Source organism: Strongylocentrotus purpuratus, unplaced genomic scaffold (genome assembly GCF_000002235.5).
Source record: "Strongylocentrotus purpuratus isolate Spur 01 unplaced genomic scaffold, Spur_5.0 spur5_scaffold_19, whole genome shotgun sequence".
In the NCBI taxonomy this organism is placed as follows: Eukaryota; Metazoa; Echinodermata; class Echinoidea; order Camarodonta; family Strongylocentrotidae; genus Strongylocentrotus; species Strongylocentrotus purpuratus.
In genome coordinates, this window is record NW_022145604.1 from 7425627 (window position 1) to 7449893 (window position 24267).

Below are 24267 nucleotides of genomic sequence, written 5' to 3' on the forward strand. Positions count from 1 at the left end.
AATGTTGGCAGGTATATTATTGGCATTCTTGAGAAGACAGGTTACATACATTCTATGCTGTAGGAGTTATGTTTAGTACTTGTTTCTACAGAGGATTTTAGAGCAATAATGTTTTTCCTACCTAACAACAACTATTGTAAATGAAGACTTATGCATTCAATTTGATTACATCACGAAACTGGCCTATTCATAATGGCCAATATTTGTACCTCTGATTTCATTTTTATTATGGCTAATTGACTTTGGGCTTAGATCTTCACTTACTTTTGAATATTATTTAATGTCAAAATAGCTCTAAGGATGTGTATGTTGATGAAAATGCAATAAAAACACTTTTATATTTATTTTAGTCATGATAAGCATATGAAAAAATACAAAATGTTTCTTATTGTACAAAAATCTACTACTACTGTAACCTTCTATGATTAATCATTTCTGTTTTCTGTGGCTATATTATTAGCTTATGGTCCAAGCCGCTGCTTTGGTGACACACATTTTTAATCATCAGGTTATGTGTGAATGCGGCCTTATGCAATTAAAGTTTTCTTTTGCCCATATGACTCTTTTTATTTATCCGTTTTATTTCTTAATGTATTTTAGAAGCATAGCTAGCTCATGTGCAGTCATACTTAAAGTACTAAAGACCTCAATGGATCTGCCTTGGTCATATTTTTTAAATATCAACTTAATGATGTGCTATGATAACTTTTTTGAGACATTATTTTGATCATTATTATACATGTATGTAATAAAGTTTGATTTAGATAATTATGATGAACACCATAACTAAGTGATTTGTGTATTTTATTTAAAGGTAATTAAGGTCAGTGCATACCCTAAAAGAGGCGGGTGGGTAGCATGAAATTAAGAAAGATGGAGAGGGGGGGGGGGTAGAGAACAAGATAACAGGGAGAGAGGGAAAGAGAGTTCAAGGTATTGGGCAGAGGTAGAGAGAATGGGGGAGAGAACAAGAAAAAGGGAGAGAGAGAGAGAGAGAGAAGGGGAGGAAACAGATATAGAGGAGAGAGAGAAGGGGAGGAAACAGATATAGAGGAGAGAGAGAAGGGGAGGAAACAGATATAGAGGAGAGAGAGAAGGGGAGGAAACAGATATAGAGGAGAGAGAGAAGGGGAGGAAACAGATATAGAGGAGAGAGAGAAGGGGAGGAAACAGATATAGAGGAGAGAGAGAGAAGCGGAGGAAACAGATATAGAGGAGAGAGAGAAGGGGAGGAAACAAGATATAGAGGAGAGAGAGAAGGGGAGGAAACAGATATAGAGGAGAGAGAGAAGGGGAGGAAACAGATATAGAGGAGAGAGAGAAGGGGAGGAAACAGATATAGAGGAGAGAGAGAAGGGGAGGAAACAGATATAGAGGAGAGAGAGAGAAGGGGAGGAAACAGATATAGAGGAGAGAGAGAGAAGGGGAGGAAACAGATATAGAGGAGAGAGAGAAGGGGAGGAAACAGATATAGAGGAGAGAGAGAAGGGGAGGAAACAGATATAGAGGAGAGAGAGAAGGGGAGGAAACAGATATAGAGGAGAGAGAGAGAAGCGGAGGAAACAGATATAGAGGAGAGAGAGAAGGGGAGGAAACAAGATATAGAGGAGAGAGAGAAGGGGAGGAAACAGATATAGAGGAGAGAGAGAAGGGGAGGAAACAGATATAGAGGAGAGAGAGAAGGGGAGGAAACAGATATAGAGGAGAGAGAGAAGGGGAGGAAACAGATATAGAGGAGAGAGAGAAGGGGAGGAAACAGATATAGAGGAGAGAGAGAGAAGGGGAGGAAACAGATATAGAGGAGAGAGAGAAGGGGAGGAAACAAGATATAGAGGAGAGAGAGAAGGGGAGGAAACAGATATAGAGGAGAGAGAGAAGGGGAGGAAACAAGATATAGAGGAGAGAGAGAAGGGGAGGAAACAAGATATAGAGGAGAGAGAGAGAAGGGGAGGAAACAAGATATAGAGGAGAGAGAGAAGGGCAGGAAACAGATATAGAGGAGAGAGAGAAGGGCAGGAAACAGATATAGAGGAGAGAGAGAGAGAAGGGGAGGAAACGAGATATAGAGGAGAGAGAGAGAGAAGGGGAGGAAACAAGATATAGAGGAGAGAGAGAAGGGGAGGAAACAGATATAGAGGAGAGAGAGAAGGGGAGGAAACAGGATATAGAGGAGAGAGAGAAGGGGAGGAAACAGATATAGAGGAGAGAGAGAAGGGGAGGAAACAGATATAGAGGAGAGAGAGAAGGGGAGGAAACAAGATATAGAGGAGAGAGAGAAGGGGAGGAAACAAGATATAGAGGAGAGAGAGAAGGGGAGGAAACAAGATATAGAGGAGAGAGAGAAGGGGAGGAAACAAGATATAGAGGAGAGAGAGAAGGGGAGGAAACAAGATATAGAGGAGAGAGAGAAGGGGAGGAAACAAGATATAGAGGAGAGAGAGAGAAGGGGAGGAAACAAGATATAGAGGAAATAGAGAAGGGGAGGAAACAGATATAGAGGAGAGAGAGAAGGGGAGGAAACAAGATATAGAGGAGAGAGAGAAGGGGAGGAAACAATATATAGAGGAGAGAGAGAAGGGGAGGAAACAGATATAGAGGAGAGAGAGAAGGGGAGGAAACAAGATATAGAGGAGAGAGAAGGGGAGGAAACAGATATAGAGGAGAGAGAGAAGGGGAGGAAACAGATATAGAGGAGAGAGAGAAGGGGAGGAAACAAGATATAGAGGAGAGAGAGAGAAGGGGAGGAAACAAGATATAGAGGAGAGAGAGAAGGGGAGGAAACAGATATAGAGGAGAGAGAGAAGGGGTGGAAACAAGATATAGAGGAGAGAGAGAAGGGGAGGAAACAAGATATAGAGGAGAGAGAGAGAGAAGGGGAGGAAACAAGATATAGAGGAGAGAGAGAAGGGGAGGAAACAGATATAGAGGAGAGAGAGAAGGGGTGGAAACAAGATATAGAGGAGAGAGAGAAGGGGAGGAAACAAGATATAGAGGAGAGAGAGAGAGAGAGAAGGGGAGGAAACAAGATATAGAGGAGAGAGAAGGGGAGGAAACAGATATAGAGGAGAGAGAGAAGGGGAGGAAACAGATATAGAGGAGAGAGAGAAGGGGAGGAAACAAGATATAGAGGAGAGAGAGAGAAGGGGAGGAAACAAGATATAGAGGAGAGAGAGAAGGGGAGGAAACAGATATAGAGGAGAGAGAGAAGGGGTGGAAACAAGATATAGAGGAGAGAGAGAAGGGGAGGAAACAAGATATAGAGGAGAGAGAGAGAGAAGGGGAGGAAACAAGATATAGTGGAGAGAGAGAGAAGGGGAGGAAACAAGATATAGAGGAAATAGAGAAGGGGAGGAAACAGATATAGAGGAGAGAGAGAAGGGGAGGAAACAAGATATAGAGGAGAGAGAGAAGGGGAGGAAACAATATATAGAGGAGAGAGAGAAGGGGAGGAAACAGATATAGAGGAGAGAGAGAAGGGGAGGAAACAAGATATAGAGGAGAGAGAAGGGGAGGAAACAGATATAGAGGAGAGAGAGAAGGTGAGGAAACAGATATAGAGGAGAGAGAGAAGGGGAGGAAACAAGATATAGAGGAGAGAGAGAAGGGGAGGAAACAAGATATAGAGGAGAGAGAGAAGGGGAGGAAACAAGATATAGAGGAGAGAGAGAAGGGGAGGAAACAAGATATAGAGGAGAGAGAGAAGGGGAGGAAACAGATATAGAGGAGAGAGAGAAGGGGAGGAAACAAGATATAAAGGAGAGAGAGAAGGGGAGGAAACAAGATATAGAGGAGAAAGAGAAGGGGAGGAAACAAGATATAGAGGAGAGAGAGAGAAGGGGAGGAAACAAGATATAGAGGAGAGAGAGAGAGAAGGGGAGGAAACAAGATATAGAGGAGAGAGAGAAGGGGAGGAAACAGATATAGAGGAGAAAGAGAAGGGGAGGAAACAAGATATAGAGGAGAGAGAAGGGGAGGAAACAGATATAGAGGAGAGAGAGAAGGGGAGGAAACAGATATAGAGGAGAGAGAGAGAAGGGGAGGAAACAGATATAGAGGAGAGAGAGAGAAGGGGAGGAAACAGATATAGAGGAGAGAGAGAGAAGGGGAGGAAACAAGATATAGAGGAGAGAGAGAGAAGGGGAGGAAACAAGATATAGAGGAGAGAGAGAAGGGGAGGAAACAGATATAGAGGAGAAAGAGAAGGGGAGGAAACAAGATATAGAGGAGAGAGAAGGGGAGGAAACAGATATAGAGGAGAGAGAGAAGGGGTGGAAACAATATATAGAGGAGAGTACAAATGTAAGGGGGAGGGAGCGGGACATATAGAGGGAGAGAAAGAGTATTTCTAGAAAAGGTGTACTGTAATACTGGTATATTGGAATAAAAATCAAAAGAGAGAAGTATACGTTATAACATGTTGAAGGTTTTTTTGTGACACACGAAATAACGAGTCTGTCGGAAGCTAGGGCCCGTTCCTAGAAACCAACGACATGACAGTCATAACTTTATCCGCCACTGACTACGGAGATGTCTCTGATCTTCCTAAAATGTTTCACGAAGGGCTTACTAGGCAACTAGCTAGTATTGTGAAATCGATACTATGGGCGAGTTAAAAATAGCCATAGCCTTAGTCGCAAAACCACCGAATTATTAAAAAAAGTAATATTAGGAAAAATGCAATTATTTAAATGAATTAGCAATAAAATACCAGGAAACAAGAGATGCAATATCCTTCCAAATTTGTGTAGATTATACTATAGAAGTACTTGTAAAATATAATTTTGAGTATTTCATTACATGACCGGTAAATCAGTTGTGTTCTTTAAAAATCACGGACAAAGAAAGAGGACAAAATATACAGTTCCTCATTCTACCCTCAACAATTGCTGTGGTAAACAAAGAAACATCCCGTCACTGCTATTATGTAAAAATGTGTAGAACAGGTGAATATGCATGTGACACCTTTCTTTGTCCGTCATGTTCATAGTGTATTCAATTTCAAAGTATTTATTTGTTCGCGGTCATGTGCCTTATTTGCTAATATGGACATACACGATTATGTAAATATAGCAAGAAAATCCAATGTTTATGTAATAGGCTGATAACATTTCCGTGACGACGATGACGTGACGATGGAGGGAGGGATGGAGGGAGAGAGAGAAGAGAGAGAGAGAGAGAGAGAGAGAGAGAAGAAAAAAAAAGAGAGACGGAGAGAGAGAGAAGGAGAAAGAGAGAGACGGAGAAAGAGAGAGACAGAGAAAGAGAGAGAGAGAGACGGAGAGATGAAGTACAATTTTTAGAAAAGGTGTATTGACATACAACTATATGTTAAAGACATGTAAGACTATACATACAAGGAAAGGTAAACGTTATAATATTTGAGAAATATTGTGACACACGAAATAACAAGTCTGTCAGGAGCTGCTCGTGGAGTGATGGGTACTTTTATTAGGAACGAAAACTGACACATAAGAGAGATAAACACCGTGGACTAGAGAAACAGTCCAAATCATAAACAAGAATTCTTTGTTTTGATAAAAAGTAATAATCACATCTAAACCTTTCGCATGAACAAAACTGTTACATGACTATGTGGTCATCTTTCATTAGAAAGCAAGCATACAAAAGAAGAACAATTCCCGAACATGAAAAAATTAAAGCAAGCAATGAATTATAATTATATCCATGTGTCTTAAACAAATTCAAGCAACGTTAATAGTTTTTAATCAGAAAATAAAGTCATGCGTTTGAGGCACTGTACCATCACTCCTATTCTTTGTTTGCCAAATTAAACTCTACCAGCTGATAAGATAAGATATTCTACAAATACAGTTTTCATATTCTGCTTACAAAGTTGTACTGTCTTTCTACATGTACTTCCATACGATGTTTAAGGTAGTGTATCCCTTTTGCAGCCAACATCGAATTTTGTAGAATTTGTGCGGGAATTATGAATTCCGGTATATCAGGTATGTCCTATCTGTGAAATTAAAACGTTTGCAGTGTCCTAGTATTGAAATTATGCAAGAAAACCCGTTCACTTTCTAGAATGTTCTACGCAGAATTTTCGAAACGAGTTCCCGCTATAAACGGTCGGTATAATTCCACATAAAGGCAATTACCAGTTCTAATCTTTTCAGGGGAGTTTTTAGTTGGTATTGTCTCTTGTTTACCATAGAATTCACACAATTAACTTTATATTTTCAGACTGGCCTCAAGAGGGACACACCACCAACTAAAATATAACTGTACCCTCAACCAGTGATGTAAATAAAAGGACATCAGTTTTACATCTTAATGACAATAATAATAACAAAAATAATAATAATAATAGTCAAATTTATATAACGCTTATTACAGCACGTACATGCTGTTATGTATGAACTTTGTCTCCATTATGCATTTGTACATTTTATTCTATTCATTTTCTATATTATCAGATCAAACAATGAAATCATGAATACCAATATACACAAATCCCACCATAAGAAAAGGCTATGCTATAACTATCAAACGGGTATTAATATATTTCATGTAGCAGTTAGTACATTACATTTAAAGCTGTATAATTTTGTCTTTATTTTAGAGACAATATTTTACTCTACAACAAATAATAGTTTTGGGCTGAACATGTGACACACCATAACAAAACCTTCATTTCGAAAAGATGGTTGTTTCAGGCAGCTGTCTCTTTAATCATGGAATGGATCTTGGTCTATTAATCTGCCTATATTAACCAAGCAACTAAACTAATAGCTAATATTTACCGAGTAGTCAGGTATACAACAAACTAACAAGCAAACAAACCAAGAATATGAATAATACATTTTAGTCTACGTGATTTTACTCCATCTTATAATATCACATATTTATATACAATGCAATTTAAACATTGAATAATAACACTAGAATATATTTTATACAATGACATTACGTATTTAACTGCACTGTGTATACTTAAAAAATATTGAAGAACATATGAACTCATGTTAGGGAAAGCGTTATGAGACATCTTTCCCAAATGTGAGCAATTCCACTCGATTACAGATATACGCTATAAAAGACCAAGTACATTACAGTTCAAAATTATATTTTACAATACAGGGATATATATTTTATGCATGAAAAAATGAAAGTAACGCCGTGTCCTGGGTATCAAAATCTTGAAACAAACAAACAAACAGTATAGATTGAATTCAAACTAACCCACAATGGATCTATTTTACTTATATTTCTGATAACTGTTAACAGTATATCGGACCAAATATACCAAGAATAAAAATAGAACTTAATCATTCCTTCGAGCGATCTTACTCCAAGATATAAATTATTTACATTGAAATTCATACGTACAATGACAACACATGAGCATTTCACTACCTTTGTATTATCTTTTTAGAGACAGCGTTTTACTCTACAACAAATAATAGTTTGTACCGAACGTGTGACTCACCATAACAAAATCTTCGTTTGGAACGGGTGGTTGTTACAGGCTGTCTCTTATATCAAGGAATTGATCTTTGTCAATTTATCTGCCTAGTATATTAACAAAGCAGCAAATAATTACCGAGTAGTCAGGTTTAAACAAAAAAATCAAATAAAACAAACATGAATGTAAATTAATTACATTCGTCTAAGTGATTTTACTCCAACTCATAACAGCAATTGATACATCTGCAGAATAATAACCATGAAAATATCTTCGATACGTATTTCACTACACTGTATATTAATAAAATATTGAAGAACATACGAATTCATGTTAGGGAAAACTATGACGAGAAATCTTTCCCAAATGACCAAATACCTTTCACTTCAAAGATAATGAAAAAAAATAACAATACAAGGCAAATATTGCATGCATAACAAATGAAAGTTTTGTCTTGTCCACGATATAAACACTCTTGAAATAAACAAACATACACTAGAAAATACTCATAATTTACAACAAGGAATCTATTTTTCTAATATTTCTGATAACTCTAAACAGTATATCGGACCAAATATTCCAACAATGAGAATAAAACATCATCATTCCTCGAAACGATTTTACTCTAACTTATCAAACTTCAGTTTTTGTACAGCGTACACTGATAACACATGAGCATTTCACTACCTTATGAATTTTTATTTATTTTACAAACACCGTTTTAGACTAGATACAGCAGGATGGTTGTACAGTTTGAACTGAACATTTGATGTACAATAACAAAACCTTTTGGGGGAACGGATGGTTATTTCAGACTGTCTCTTTTAAACACTCTTTGATTTGTTTTTCAATCGCTAGAGTAGTTTGTATAATTATTATAAAAAACACAGGGGCAATTTCAATGCCCTATTGTATATCCAATATCAATCATGTCTGAACTACATTTCACATCGTGGTAATGTTCACCCTTCTCAATAGGTGATGTACAAAGATAATGAAATTGCCTTCCGTTGATTTTCGAAAGTCTTTACGTCAGAATAGATCAAGACCCATTATCCAATACTAAAATGGAATTAACGCCAGATATTCATAACCATGAGATCAAATAGGTATTTACATATATACACTTCAGTAGATGAATTTGAGTTTGTGGTAGATGATTGAATATACAATACGAGGCAAAACACGCTATTAATTTTAATATCGGTTCGAATATTAAACATTGATTTCATTTTCACAACTCAAGTTTCAAGGAAGCAAATCGTCTCCTTTTGAAAACACTATCTGCTCTCAACATCGGGAATGCAAAGCTCCGAAATGAAAATAAATGTATATAATGCTAAAGCTTCTATTACGTATCTTTTGTTACATTTTCGCGAAATTTCAAGAATGTTTCCGTAGATACAATTTCAAATAGCTTCAACTATAAAAGATGATAATATGACATAAAATACATTGAATTAATGACATTGAAAAAAAAAAAACTGAACACCAGTTGCCGAGGTATGTACATGAAAAGGTAACTAAAACCAGGAATGAACCATCATGCATGCTATCTATCCTTCAAGAAATCATGATGAAAACTATTGTACACTATTTTTATATTGTAGATTACTATATTCTATTTATATTACATGTAATAACAATAACAAAGTTCAAATCGCTGACCCAGACTTGTGGTCCATTCAAAAATATGTTCATCAAACATTTGATTTTGTATGTAATAACTCGAAAGCTATTAATTACGCTGAATATAGGTGTGTTCACACTGTCTAGCGTATATTCCAAGAAATTTGACTCCAGGAATTTCTAAGAGTCTGACCACACAACTCTTGATATCAAACTATCAAAAACTACTCATGAATATTCATATCAATTTGTGAGAAATTAGTTTCCTGCCATAATCACTCCAAAGCCCTGTAACATAACTTATTATGATCAATTGTATCTCATCAAAATTAATGGTATCTTCTCCAATCGATCGTATTTTTTTAACAACAAATCGTAAATTAGAGTATTAATGTTACTGATAAATACAATATATGGTGAGATACAATCGACTACAGCAAGGCCCAACACATTTTTACATTTGATTTTCAGTATGTTTGTCATGCTAAATTCAGGGCCTTTTGCCAGTCTGACCTCAAACTTTGGGAAGAAGTTGTTCATGTTAATTAATAAAAGAGTGAATCCGGGACGCGCGCGGTTCGTTGATACTAAACGGGTAGATTTAACCTGTAATGTGAACGTAAAATGGATACTCCGCGAATATCCCTACATTTTCTGAGATATATTAACAATATGTCCTTCCACATTTCGTATATCTATTTCAATGATTATCTGCACTGTTCTCTATACCGGGATCGTCCTCAACGTACTCGAGGGACCAAAACTCTGCCCAGAAATGTTGTTGTCTACGTAACCCTCGGAATAGAATATGTTCGCAATGTAACCAAATTTAATGCACACATCCTTGTAAATGCCTCGTCAAAATTATTTCATTCACCCGTTAAGAATAATTAAATAGTTTGAATGAGACGGATATAGAAGGGAACGTGGAGAAAGAATTATTGCTGACTGAATATTTTTACGAATCATCATTCTCTTCAAACATTTTTCTTCACTTTATTGGGATTTTGTAAGGTTAGGTAAATGATAAAATACATGTAGTATTTTTCCACCAAAGAAGTGATCAAAATCATATGTAAAGATTGTTTTATGATTAGTTTAGAGGCTGAATAGTTTTTTGAATACAAAAATCTTGTCTCTATCGCAAGCAATCATCTTCCCGGATGACGTCATCATCACTCGAGATACACGAAGGTAATCCCTCCTGTCATTAGCCTTCACCAGTCTTGTTGATAGAGGGAATGATGCTACTCTTCTCTTCTTCATATCACCCTCACTCATCACCTGATCAATCACACACGTTTTGAAATCTTCATCTGATGTCACATCGTAGAGGTCATCTGTATTAGGATCAACGCAGACATTCAGGGTAACATCATTGTGAGGGATTTCCCTTTGAGCACCCTCTCTGTCAATGATGAGCACTCTGCGATCTAATGGGTAGGGTTGAGCGATGATGTGATCTGATGACAGCATATCCCACATCCTTATATTCTCTTTACACATGATGGTATTGATAATCTTACCATCATCTGGGTTGATGACGTATATCTTAGACTGACCCGTCTCAACAGCGTTGATCATCCCATCCTTGTCAGCTGCAACAAACACCCATGTGATATCACCCGTCGTGTTTCTTGGTATTGTGACGTCATTGATGAGCTTCCACTGTCTGTCATACACACTGATGCATCCAGTCAAACTGTCTCCTGTACTACCTCTGTACCCTTTACCGCATACTACCATGCCATCATTCAGCACTGCACAGGACTCAACCCATGATGTATCACTACATTTTACCACTCTCTGAGTATGTTTAGTGTTGAAATCTAACATGTATGTATGCCCACCACCTACTCGGTTATCTGTGATGATCAGATTGTATTCATCTATGCATCCTACAATGAACGGGTATGTGATTTCATTTCTCACATTGATAGTATCAATGAGCTTCCACTCCCCATCATACCCATCAATCCTCCCATCATACATCATCTCCCTCCCAGTACCCTTCACAAACCTCACACCTGATACAACACGATTCATTTCTTTCACCTCACCCTCATTCAGTGTTTTTTTTAGTTTATCACTAACTGATGTGTTTACACGATGCCCGTTTTTGACAATATTTTTATCGTCTTCGAGTACCGAGTCCAGTGTCTCTTTCGCTTTCTCTGTAGTTTTTGTGTCATCTTGCCATGATTTTTCCAACTCGCTAATCTTTCTTTTGATCTCTTCAGCGATGTTCTGAATGTCAGCATGAAGATTGCATTGTTTATTATTTATTGGTTCTTGTCTTTTCTCTGCATTTGCTTTGTTTTCTTTACGTCGCTTCTCTCTCTCCTCATTGTTCTTCCGAATTTCAACCTGGATGTTTTGAATCTCCTCTTGAAGTTTTCGGTTTTTCACGTCAATCTCCTGGTCGATGTTAGCAGCATCCTCCTGTTCCCTGACTTTGTCTCTTGCAATCGCCTTTTCGATTACGGAATCAACCTCATCTTTGATACTTTGCAGATGTTCGTCAGCGGTTTGTCTACATTGAATAATGTGCTTTCCATGGACTCGACATAACTTCAACTTCTCCATCGCCTCTTCCTTCAGAATACTGAGCTTTGCTTTATTTTCCATGATTGCATCCTCTATATCCTGTCGCACGCAAGGCTTTTCATGGTGATCTATCACAACGCATGAAATACATAAAGCTACGCCATGTGTTTTGCAATACCAATCAATGTGTTTATCGTGTTTCTCACAATACAGATTAGGCCCACCATGTCTTCCTTTTCCGAAGCATTCCTTTTTGGAGGCGCAGTCATGGCAGAGCTTCTTCTTCTCCTTCACATAGAAAGTCAGATCTGTATTTGCCGTACAGTCGTCTCCCTCACAGGCGCCCTCTAGAGAGCTCAATTCAGAAGCCATGCTGATCAGAGTACGGCCTACATAATACAAGAAGATGGATAGCCATACACACAGAGAAGGGGGACAGGAAGGTTAAGGGAGGAGAATAAGCAGACACCCAAAAAGAAATAGCAGGAATGTGAGAAGAGAGAAGAGAGGGGAATCAAGATACAAAAAAGTAGATGAGAGACAGAAGCGAGAGAGAGAGAGAGAGAGAAAAGGAAAGAGAAAGGTGAAAATAGCGGTGGGAGACAGAATAAATTGAAAGGGAAGACACAACATTAATGGTGTTTGATATATAATCGCGCCTTATCTACGCTTATCGTCATCATCGCCGTCATAATCATCATCATTGAGAGAAAGAGACAGAGAAAAATAGAAAGAAAGAGAAAAGAGAGAGAAAGTACAGGTAGTAAAAAAAGAGAGAGAGAGAGAGAGAGAGAAAGAAAGAGAGAGGGTGGAGGATCTCTTCTATATATTATAGATATATCGACTGCTATGAGAGGCATCGCTGTTTCTATAGGCACAAGTTGACGTAACATCTTGATATAACCCCGAGGCACGCCGCCCGTTCCTGAGAGCCAGTATAGAAACAGCTATGCTTCGAATATTAAAGCGGTCGATATATCTTTTATATACCAAATTCACAAACAAATCTACAAGTAATTCTTCGTTTATCCTTTTCTTGAGTAAAGCCTGGTTAAACATCACAGAAAATCACAGAGACACTGTCTGTAAATCTTTGCTGGAGAGTTGCCTAAATGTTACAATCACTCGGGAATCGCAGACCAAAAGCACTGTTTGGTATCCGCGCTCGCACAAATAATAATAATAAGCGCTTTACAATATATCATTACCCCGGTCAAAGAAACTTTTTACACGTTGACCAATGGGGATCTCAGCAAATTTTATTAATGCGGCCCGTCACCCGGGGCAACGAGCATCTTTTAAGAACTATTGACCGGTAGGCGGGCATGCAGGCATCATAACAAAAAAAAATGTTGACGGGTAGGAGGGCATGGGTAAAATCACTCCAATTTCGACCTATCAGATGACTAGATTTATTCAATATACTAAAGAGAGGTCTATAATACTTTCTTTTGAACGCTTAATAAAAGAAAACAATATAATTATACACTGCTTCATTCAGCCTTATGCACATCAGAAAGTTTGATAACTATCTTAACTTTCTTCCGTTTGCCTTCAACACTTACTATCAATAAATACACCCCGTACTACAAAGTCTAGCAATATACATTCGTTTCATCTCTTACATTTTTATCCTACTTCCGTGTTTACAATTCCACATTATTCATGTTCCATCAAGTCAAAAACACAATATATATCACCCAGTATTCACGTATAAGCTGCTTTTCTGACCTGTGTGATGTAAATTCCCAGAGAAAGCTGACCACGTGACACTTTTCCGATAAATAAAACGTTGTCCGAATAAGAACGAGTGCGTCAGATGCAATGAAAATGGCGTCTGGTCCAACATGAAACTACTGCGCATCTCGGCATTCATGCATTGGTATGCATAAATACAATTTCAATAGCAACTTACATGCATGTATGCATACAACGCAGAAGTATAGCAAGCAAGAAGGAACAAACTTTGACAATTGATGGCTCTAGTGCACTTCATGAATAAAATGATATAAATGTGAATATAAACAGCAGGCTTACATTGGGACCCTGGTTCATAACACGTCAAATGAGTGACAGGGTAAGAATATCAGATATAAGCTACTGAAGTCATTGCATTATGATTGGCAGTGAAGAAATTTGTTCCATCAGTTTGGCACTTGGTATTGATAACACGTTTGATGAAAATTGGGCCCAGATTCCGCCCAGAGGACTGTATTTCTGAGAAAGAAATTTGTGAATCTTTGTATATTATCGCTGTGTGATGATACCATTGTCATTTTGTTATATTGCTTTTGCATTTTGATGTTTTTATTATGATGTAGAACAGACAATATTAGCCTTGAGCTGCATATTATGGTGTTGTTTCCTATTAAACCAATTCAGTTCAATTCAATTAGCATTAATTAATTAGACCATCTAACTCTTTGACAAACATGTTTTCAGTCTGACCGTAGCCGTCGGGTTAAGCCCCCAGAGCCCCTAAAAAAGAACCCCAAAGTAAGCTAGATTTCACCCCATCTAGCATAAAACTTCAAGTTTTGAATAGTATGACTAGGCGTTGTGGCGTGCGCCTGTAATCCAGCTACCAGTGGAAGTTACAAACTGATTCAGCCGAGGACGCAGGTTCGAAACTGAGTCACGTCTTTCGGATGGTGACGTTTAAAGGTCGGTCCCCAGACATAAATAATCATATCTGATTGATACACGTCTGTAAAAACCCAATACACACACAGAATGACTGGACATTACAGGATATAATAAACTGACAACAATTTCCGTCGGGATGAGGTGTCAGACGGCCCCTAAGAATTGGGATAAATGTTCCCATTAGGCCACATGTACCAAATTTTGTCAGAAGAGAGAGCTATGGTTTACATTATAATATCAACTGACACAATTGTATATTGGGAAGGAGGTATAACACTGCTCTGAAAAAGATGACACCAAAGTGCCTTTAAAACAATCTTTGCTGCCCAAACATGGTCTGCATGTATATTTACATTCTGACCTCAATAACCCAATTTAATTCGAATCAGTTTGAGTTTACACAGTGCAATCCTGTGTATTGTGACTTTCTTGAGGTGCAATTTGTAATCATTGCATTACAAATGAAAAAAATAAGGAGAAGATAATGTAAACACTACCATTTAACCTCTGCACCAGTTTTACATGATATAACAAAGGTAGTCTGTATAATAAGTTGTCCGCTCCGCGTTTTCCAAAGCCGTTTTGTCTGCGGCGGAGTTTCCCCCCCCCCCCCCGTTTATTCGTCATAAAGAGGCTTTATGCCCATTCACACGCTTACCGTACATTAAGTGGGATTTGGATCGCGATTCTATTCTCACTTTTATTTGCCACTGTTCATACTCAGCAAAAAATGTCTTGTTCTTGTTCACACGCAAATTGCTCTCCCAATAATCGCGATTTTTTTTTTTAAGCGCACTTTTAGTGAGACTCTGATCGTGATTAAAAAAAAGAAATCTCTCTAATTTCTCTGTGTATGAATCCCACTTTTACACCCCCCCCCCCCCTAACCCCGACCGATGGCCTGGCCAAGCCCCCAGCTGGGCCCTTGCTTCACCCATAGGCTTCCCCCTATGGCTTCCACGTAGACAAATAAAAGAGTAGGGCTTCCCCCTTTCCCCGAATATATTTTTCCTACCTGCCGACTGTTACCTAATGAATTATTCATGAATAAGGCACTAGACGAACAGTATGCAAGCGCGTGGACTTCAAACCCTTCTTGATCACCGCTGTTCAATATTAGGGGCGTTCACACCTACAGAAAAGTGAGATTTAAAATCGATTTGTGTAACGCGATCCAAAAATCCGTATTTTTTAGCTGGGTGGACAGAACAATTTCACTAATGTTCGCGAATTTCATCTCGATCCAACTCGCAGTATATCTTGTAATTTGTCAGAACAATTGCAATAGTTTGTCGGGCGCTGTGTGTGTGAATGGCATTGAGAATCGATTAATTTAATCCCAGGAGTCCAAGCGCGACGTTGGTTTATCCATCGTCGAGATTCACGCATGCGCAGTTCAGACGTTCTTGCCTCGAGCGAGAATTCTCCTCAATCTTTGCATCGCGATCCAATTCTCACTAAATTGACATGTGTGAACGGTCGTTAGAAAGAAAAAAAATCGATCTTTGCATCGGCCCATTCGCGATCCAAATCGCACTCATTGTTATGTGTGAGCGGGCCTATTGTGTAGCAAATTAAATGGTAACGAATAAATAAGAATTAGTCTTATTTTTGCTTTTGCTGCATTATGTATTAGCATGGGAAGATGAACAGGTGAGATTGTTTTTGTCTCTTAATCAATTGGATGTATTTAAGTTACATAATCATATTCATCCTCCAAGTAGGATTGATTTATACAATGCAGTAATTTTGTCCATTTTTCAACTGAACCAGAATAAATTTTACAGAAATTAAGTTACTCACGTCTGACCATGATTCACCATATTTGATCAAATATAAAGGCAGTCTAATATTTGTCATGAAGTTCGTTAAGTTACTAAGAAACTCCAAATAGCATAGTGGTGGAGGCCTTTAGAATATGTTTGTCTTACAATGGTTTTGTTTTTCAAAAATAAGTTGTACCATTAAAACATATCCATGACAAAAACATCTAGATAAACGTCCTTTTGATGCATATGAATTATCTATGTGTATAGGATGGAAATGGAAGAAAAGGACTTTCCAATGTGACTTGTAACCTTTCACTGGTTGTTGTGTACCGTAAATTGTGAGTAAATATTGATCGTATAATCAACTTACTCTAGTGTAACTATTTAAAGAAGCCTGTGACATTAAGTGGTGAATTGTGTTTCATGAGAATTATCACTTGAATTATCCAATTTCCCCTACCTATTGATGTACTACAGCAGTAGCATTTGATTTTGTCGAAGAATTGATTATCAACTTCTCAAGAATTATTGTTAATCTAGATTTTAAAGTTGTTTGGGTAATATTTGTTTTAAAATACAGAATTTATATGCATCATGTCTTCATATGAAATAAGAAGTAATTTTGTTATTTAATTGTCTGTAACCTTTGTATTAAAACTGCTCTAAGTTGTCTAAAGAGGAAAGAAAATACCTTGAAATAGGTTTTCGTCAAAATTACCAATTATTTTGGAGATGCTACCATTGATTTCCAAACGTGTTCTTTCCTGTCGCATTACAGGCATTACTGTCAAGAGATGACTTTGAATATTTGTATGTATCATGTAATAAGACTATTTATTGTATGGTATGCAAAGGCATTATTAGTATTATGTGTCAACCATGTCATGTCATGTATATGCATAGGCATTATTATAATTATCACTATGAACATGCCGGACAAAATGACTTCATATGATCTTTCGAAAGTCTTAAATTCCGGCAAAATGTCTTAAAATAGTATACTTTAAATGTACTAAAGATCCGATGTGCTATGTGATTATACAAGTCTATGATGCCATTTGAGAGAGATGTAATAAAGTTAGCAATCATACAATCAAGTTTATGATGTCTTGTGTTTGTGGTAGAAAGCTTGATCCCTCATTTTAAAAATTGTCTGCAATGATCTTCAATTTTGACGAGCTCATAAAAACATGAAGGCTATTCCTTGTCACAGATAGGGTCAGATGATTATAAACGGCTGTTAAGAACTGAGTAAGAATTAACGTTGATAATAATATGAGACGTTTCAATGTGAGTTTTGTAATGTATGTGTTTAGGTGGTGTATGTTGGCATCTTCATGGATGGATGGTTGTACCTTCAGTTAAAAATCGTGTTATCAAATCATTATTGTTTACTTCTGATCAGCCCTTAAGTCCCAATCTAGATCAACTGAGTAACCATGGTAACAAGCACCAGTGTGGGACTTCTAGGGAAGAAATGTAGAACGAAAGAGAGAGAGAGAGAGAGAGAGAGAGAAAGAGCCTGAGAAAAAGAGAGTTAGAGATTGGTAGAGAGAAAGAAGTAAGAAAAAGGGAGAGATAGAGAACGAAAGAGAGAGAGAGAGAGGGTAGGGAGGGGAAGATAGAGGATGGGCAATTTCTAGAAAGGGTGTACTGCAATAGTGGTATGTTAAAGACATGTAAACAAAATGAATACAAAGTGAGAGGTACACATAAATAAATATTGAATGTACTTTGTGACACACGAAATAACGAGTCTGTCAGGAGCTGCTCGTGAAGTGATGGGTACTTTTATTTTGAAAGAAAACTGACACATGAAAGAGATAAACAACGTCGATTGGAGAAACAGTCCAAATCATAAACAAGAAATCTTGGAAAATACTATCGCTAGTGACATTCGTTTGGCTCGCAAAGTATGGTCAACAAGGAATCTAAAAGATCACGACGTTTCGTGCGCTTTATTATTATTATTATTATTATTATTATTATTAAATTCCAACGGCATTTGAAAGATACTAATTAAGAACTTCCCTTAAAAATAGGGGGCTTGAAAATGTCTTCAATTGGGAAAATAATGACTATTATTATTATTATTATTAGTTGTCGAATCGACTTAAGAGCTATAGAGCCAGTACCTAGTAAGATGGGAGTTGTTGCTACCTTGTTTGGCGTTCAACAATAAGGGGATAGAGCAACGTCGATCTGGCGCTGCTCAGTGGCTGCCGGGCTCACGATCAATTGGGCAAAAAGAATTTCCGTTTCGGTTTAATAAAATTTGGAGTGGACTATTAGGCTATTATTATTATTATTATTATTATTATTATTATATTGACCATACATTGCGAGACCAATGAATGTCACTAGCGATAATATTTTTGATACTACATCCACAATGAGTAATATATTTAGCAAGAGTTCGTTGTTTTGATAAATAATCACATCTGAAATCAACCGCATGAAAAAATGTTACATGTAGGCTACATGTGATAATCTTTCATTAAAAAGCTAGCATGCGAAAGAAGAACAATTCCCGAACATGAACAAATGAAAGCAAGCAATTAATTATATTTCCTTGTGTAATAATACTTTGGCGAATTCAAGGAACGTTGATACTTTTTTTTTAAAGAAAAGAAAGTCATGCGTTTAGGCACTGATCCTTTATACCGCCATTACTCCGATCCTTTGTTTGCCAAATTATACTCTACCAGCTGATGATATAAAATATTCTAAAAATACATTTTTCATATTCTGCTCACAAAGTTGTACTATCTTTTTACATATACTTCCATTCGATGTTTTAGGTAGTGTATCCCTTTTGCAGCCAACATCGAATGTTGTAGAACTTTGAAGGAGTTATAAATATGTCACGTATGTCCCATCTTTGATGTTTAAACGTTATCGAAGTCCTAGTACTCAAATTATGCAAGGAAACCTGGTTACTTTCGAGCCCCTACTGTCAGACACTATTGACTGACTGACTGACTTATTTTATTTTCTTTGATAATAAAATACATAAAATGAGCTGTAAAGGGTAGATGAGCAATTATTTCACATCAATAACCCTCTTCTTGTAATGGCCAAAATTGAGCTGATTGAATCTTTGCGCAGCACAAAACGTACGACCATACGGTACAATGGTGTCAAAATCAGACTATTTTCTACGCAAAACAAGTTTATACTTTCAGCCTGCAAAAGAGACACACCACCTTTAAATCTTAATTAAAATATCATTACTTTCCTACAAGACAAACTAAAATAAAACTGTACCCTGAACCAGTGATGTAAATACAAGTACTTCAGTTTTACATCTTGTATATACATGAATGCGATATATTATCATATTAGATCAAACAATAATATATACATATTATAATATAATAAAAGGAAATGCTGAGATATGTTATCAATAATAATAATAATAATAATAATAATGATGATAATAATAATGATAATGATTGTAATGATAACGATAATAACCTTAATGATAATAATAATAACAAACATAATAATAATAAAAATAATAATAACAGTCAAATTTATATAAAACTTATTACAGCACGTACATGCTGTTACAGGCGCGTACGCAGGATTTTGTCAAGGGGGTGGGGTTTAACATTTATAAATCCGTCCGAAAATTTCGCAACGACTCAGCCAGCCGCTGAATAAGCGGGGGGGGGGGGGGGGGGGGGGGGGGGTAAGAGGTCACTTTTTTTTTTTTGGTCCACAAAAAATCGCAACGACTCAGCCGACCGCTGAATAAGCGGTGGGGGGGGGGGGGTAAGGTCAGCTTTTTTAGGTCAGCCATTGGAAAAAAATCCAAAGGGAGGGGGGGGGGTTAGGGGGGTTATGGGGGGTTTACACACACAAAATCCAAAAGGGGGGGGGGGTTAACCCCCCAACCCCCCCCCCCCCCCCCTGTGTACGCGCATGTGCTGTAAAGTATGTACTTTATCTTTATTATGCATTTGTACATTTTATTCTATTCATTTTCAATATTATCAGATCACACAATTGAAATCAAATACTAATATACACAAATCCCACCATCAGAAAAGGCTAAGCTATAACTATCAAACGGGTATTAACATATTTCATTTAGCAGAATGTACATTACATTTAAAGTTGTATAATTTTTTTTCGTAATTTTAGAGACAGCATTTGACTCTACAACAGATTCTAGTTTGGACTGAACATGTGACACACCATAACAAAAACTTCATTTGGAATGGGTGATTGTTTCAGGCTGTTTTTTTTTATCATGGAATAGATCTTTGTCAATTAATCTGCCTGTGGTAACCAAACAACTAAGCAATTAATTACCGAGGAGGCAGGGTATTCAACAAAACAAACAAACCAACAATGTAAATGAAACATATTCGTCTACGTGATTTTTCTCCAACCTATACAACTACATTTTCATCTACAATGCAACTTACATATTGGATAATAACACTAAAATATCTTTGATACAATGCCATAGCGTGCATACGTCAACAAAAATATTGAAGAACATGTGAACTCATTTGAGGAAAAGCGTTATGAGACATATTTCCAAATCTAAGCAATTATTACGGATACGCTACAAAAGACCAAATACCTTACACTTCAAAGCGATATAGTGATAACTATTTTACAATACAGAGATATATATTTTTATGTATGAAAAAATATCAAAAATCTTGAAATAAAAAACATACAGTCTACATTGAATTCATACTTTACCACAAGGAGTATAAGATTCTAATATTTCTGATAAATAATTGCATACCCAATTGATACACTACTACAGCATATCGGACCAAATTAACCAAGAATGAAGACAAAACCATAATCATTCCTCTAAGCGATTTTACTCCAACTTGTAAAACTTCCGTTCTTAAATCTACATTGAAATTCATACATGCAATGATAACAAATGAGTATTTCAATACCTTTTTTTAAATATTATTATTATCGATTTTAGAGACAGCGTTAGACTCTACATCATATAGTAGTTTGGGCTGAACATATGACACACCATGACAAAACCTTCTTTTGGAGCGGGTGGTTGTTTCAGGCTTTCTCTTTGATCATGGAGTGGATCTTTGTCAAGTAATCTGCCTATATTAACCATGCAACTAAGCAATTAATTACTGAGTAGTCAGGAGAAAAAAACAGAATTTGTCTCCGAGATATTTACTCCAACTTATAAAACTACATTTAAAAAAAAAATCTACAATGCAATTTACACATTTAATAATTATTATTGTCTATTTTTACGAATCAACATTCTCCCCATACATTTTTCTTCACTTTATTGGGAATTTTTATGAAGTCAGGTAAATGATAAAATAAATTAGTATTTTTCCACCAAAGAAGTGATCAAAATCATATGTAAAGATTGTTTTATGATTGGTTTAGAGGCTGAATAACTTTTTGAATACGAGAATATTGTTTTCATTGCAAGCAATTATTTTCCCTGATGACGTCATCATCACTCGAGACATACGAAGGTAAATCATCCTATCACTTCCCTCCACCAATCTTGTTGATAGAGGGAATGATGCTACTCTTCTCTTCTTCACGTCACCCTCACTCATCACCAGATCAATCACACACGTCTTGTACTCCTCATCTAAGGTCACGACGTAGAGGTCGTCTGTATGAGGATCAACGCAGGCATTCAGGATGACATCATTGTGGGGGATTTCCCTTTGAGCACCCTCTCTGTCAATGATCAGCACTCTGTGATCTACTGGGGAGGGTCGAGCGATGATGTGACCCGATGGCAGCATACCACACAGCATTATCTTCTCTTTACATGTGATGGTATTGATAATCTTACCGTTAGCTGGGTTGATGACGTATATCTTAGACTGACGCGACTCAGCAGCAATGATCATCCCATCCTTGTCAGCTGCAACATCCACCCGTGTGACATGATCCGTCTTGTTTCTGGTATAGTTACGTCATTGATGAGCTTCCACTGTCTGTCATACACACTGATGCATCCATTCAAACTGTCTCCTGTACTACCTTTGTACATTTTACCGCATACTACCTTGTCATCATTCAGTACTGCACAGGACACAACCCATGATGTATTACTACATTTTACCACTCTCTGAGTATGTTTAGTGTTTATATTTAACATGTATGCATGCAAACTACCTTCTAGTGTATCTGTGATGAACACATTGCATTCATCTATGCATCCTACAATGTACGGGTATGTGATGTCATTTGTCACATTGATTGTATCAATGAGCTTCCACTCGCCATCATACCCACCAATCCTCCCATTATACATCATCTCCCTCCCAGCACCCTTCACAAACCTCACACCTGATACAACACGATTGATTTCTTTCACCTCATCCTCATTCAGTGGCTTTTTTAGTTCATTACTCACTGATGTATTCACACGATGCCCGTCTTTGACAATATTTTGATCGTCTTCGAGTACCGAGTCAAGTGTCTGGTTTGCATTCTCTGTGGCTTTCGTGTCATCTTGCCATGATTTCTCCAACTCGCCAATCTTTCTCTTGATCTCTTGAGCGATGTTCTGAATGTCAGCATGAAGAACGCATTGTTTATTATTTATTGGTTCTTGTCTTTTCTCTGCAGTTGTGTTGTTCTCTTCATATCTCTTCTTTCTCTCCTCATTGTTCTTCCGAATTTCATCCTGCATCTTTTGAATCTCTTCTTGAATTTGTTGGTTTTTCCCATCAATCTCCTGGTCGATTTTAGTAGTATCCTCCTGTTCTTTGACTTTGTCTCTTGCAATCGCCTTTTCGATCACGGAATCAACCTCTTCTTTGATACTTTGCAGATGTTCGTCGGCGGTTTGTCTACACTGACGAATGTGCTTTCCATGGACTCGACATAACTCTAACTTCTCCATCGCCTTTTTCTTCAGAATGTTGAGCTTAGCTTTATTTTCCATGATTGCGTCCTCTAAATCCTGTCGCACGCAAGGCTTTTCATGGTGATCTATCACAGCGCATGAAACACATAAACCCACGCAATGTGTTTTACAGTACATATCGATATGTTTATCATGTTTTTCACAATACAGATAAGGCATACCCTTTCTTGCTATTCCTATGCATTCCTTTTGGAGGGCGCAGTCACGGCAGAGCTTCTTCTTCTCCTTCACATAGAAAGTAAGATCTGCATTCGCCTCACAGTCGTCTCCTTCACAGACGCCCTCTACAGAGCTCAATTCAGAAGCCATGCTGATCAGCGTATTGACCTGTAGACAGAATCCAACCAAGAAAACTTGTTTACTTCAATAAAGTTGAAGGGAAAGACGAAGTTGGGGGCAAATAAGGATAAGAAGAAAGAAGCTAGTACTAGAAGAACGAAAGAAAGAAAGAAATGAAAAATATAGGAGGATGCACTACCCATGTACAACACGTATGCTGACATAGAAGGGCGGTCCCCATATGTAAATAATCAAATCTCATTGCTACATGTCTGTAAAATCCCGATTACACATGCACGCACTTTGACTTACTTATAAGTAGTGTTTCATATCGAGTTTTAATCACTCTGCAAATAGAATAACAAATCTTGAACTTTGACAGAGGGTGTTATTTATTATCTCCTTTTTTATTTAATAAAACGAGGTAAGATAATATTTATTTGCATGACTTGAAGGAAGATTTAGAAACGTTATCGGCCCCAGGGCCAAAAATAATTAATCATACACCATTCATTGTAAAGATGCCCGCATTGTATAGACCAAATTTGGAACCCCCCCCCCCCTCTCAAAAAATGAAATGGAAGCTATTATTACCAATCATGTGAAAGAATATGTTTTGACTAATCCTTGATTATACCAATTTTGACGTGAAAACCGCCTACTAATTGATATATTTGGTAAATTATTATATCGATCCGGACTGGATAGATATCGCGTAGTCGGAAACAGGCGCGTACGCAGGATTTTTTCAAGGGGAAGGGGGGTTTAACATTTATAAATCGGGCCGAAAATTTCGCAACGACTCAGCCAGGGGGGGGGGGTAAGAGGACACTTTTTCTTTTTTTTGGTCCCAAAAAAGTCGCAACGACTCAGCCGACGCTGAATAAGCGGGGGGGGGGGGGGGGGGGGGGGGGGGGGGGGGTAAGAGGACACTTTTTTCTTTTTTTTGGTCTCGAAATTTGAAAATTTGACATTTGGCTCCGTTGAGGGGGGAGGTAAGGTCACCTTTTTAGGCAGCCATGGGAAAAAAAATCCAAAGGGGGGGGGGGGTTAGGGGGTTA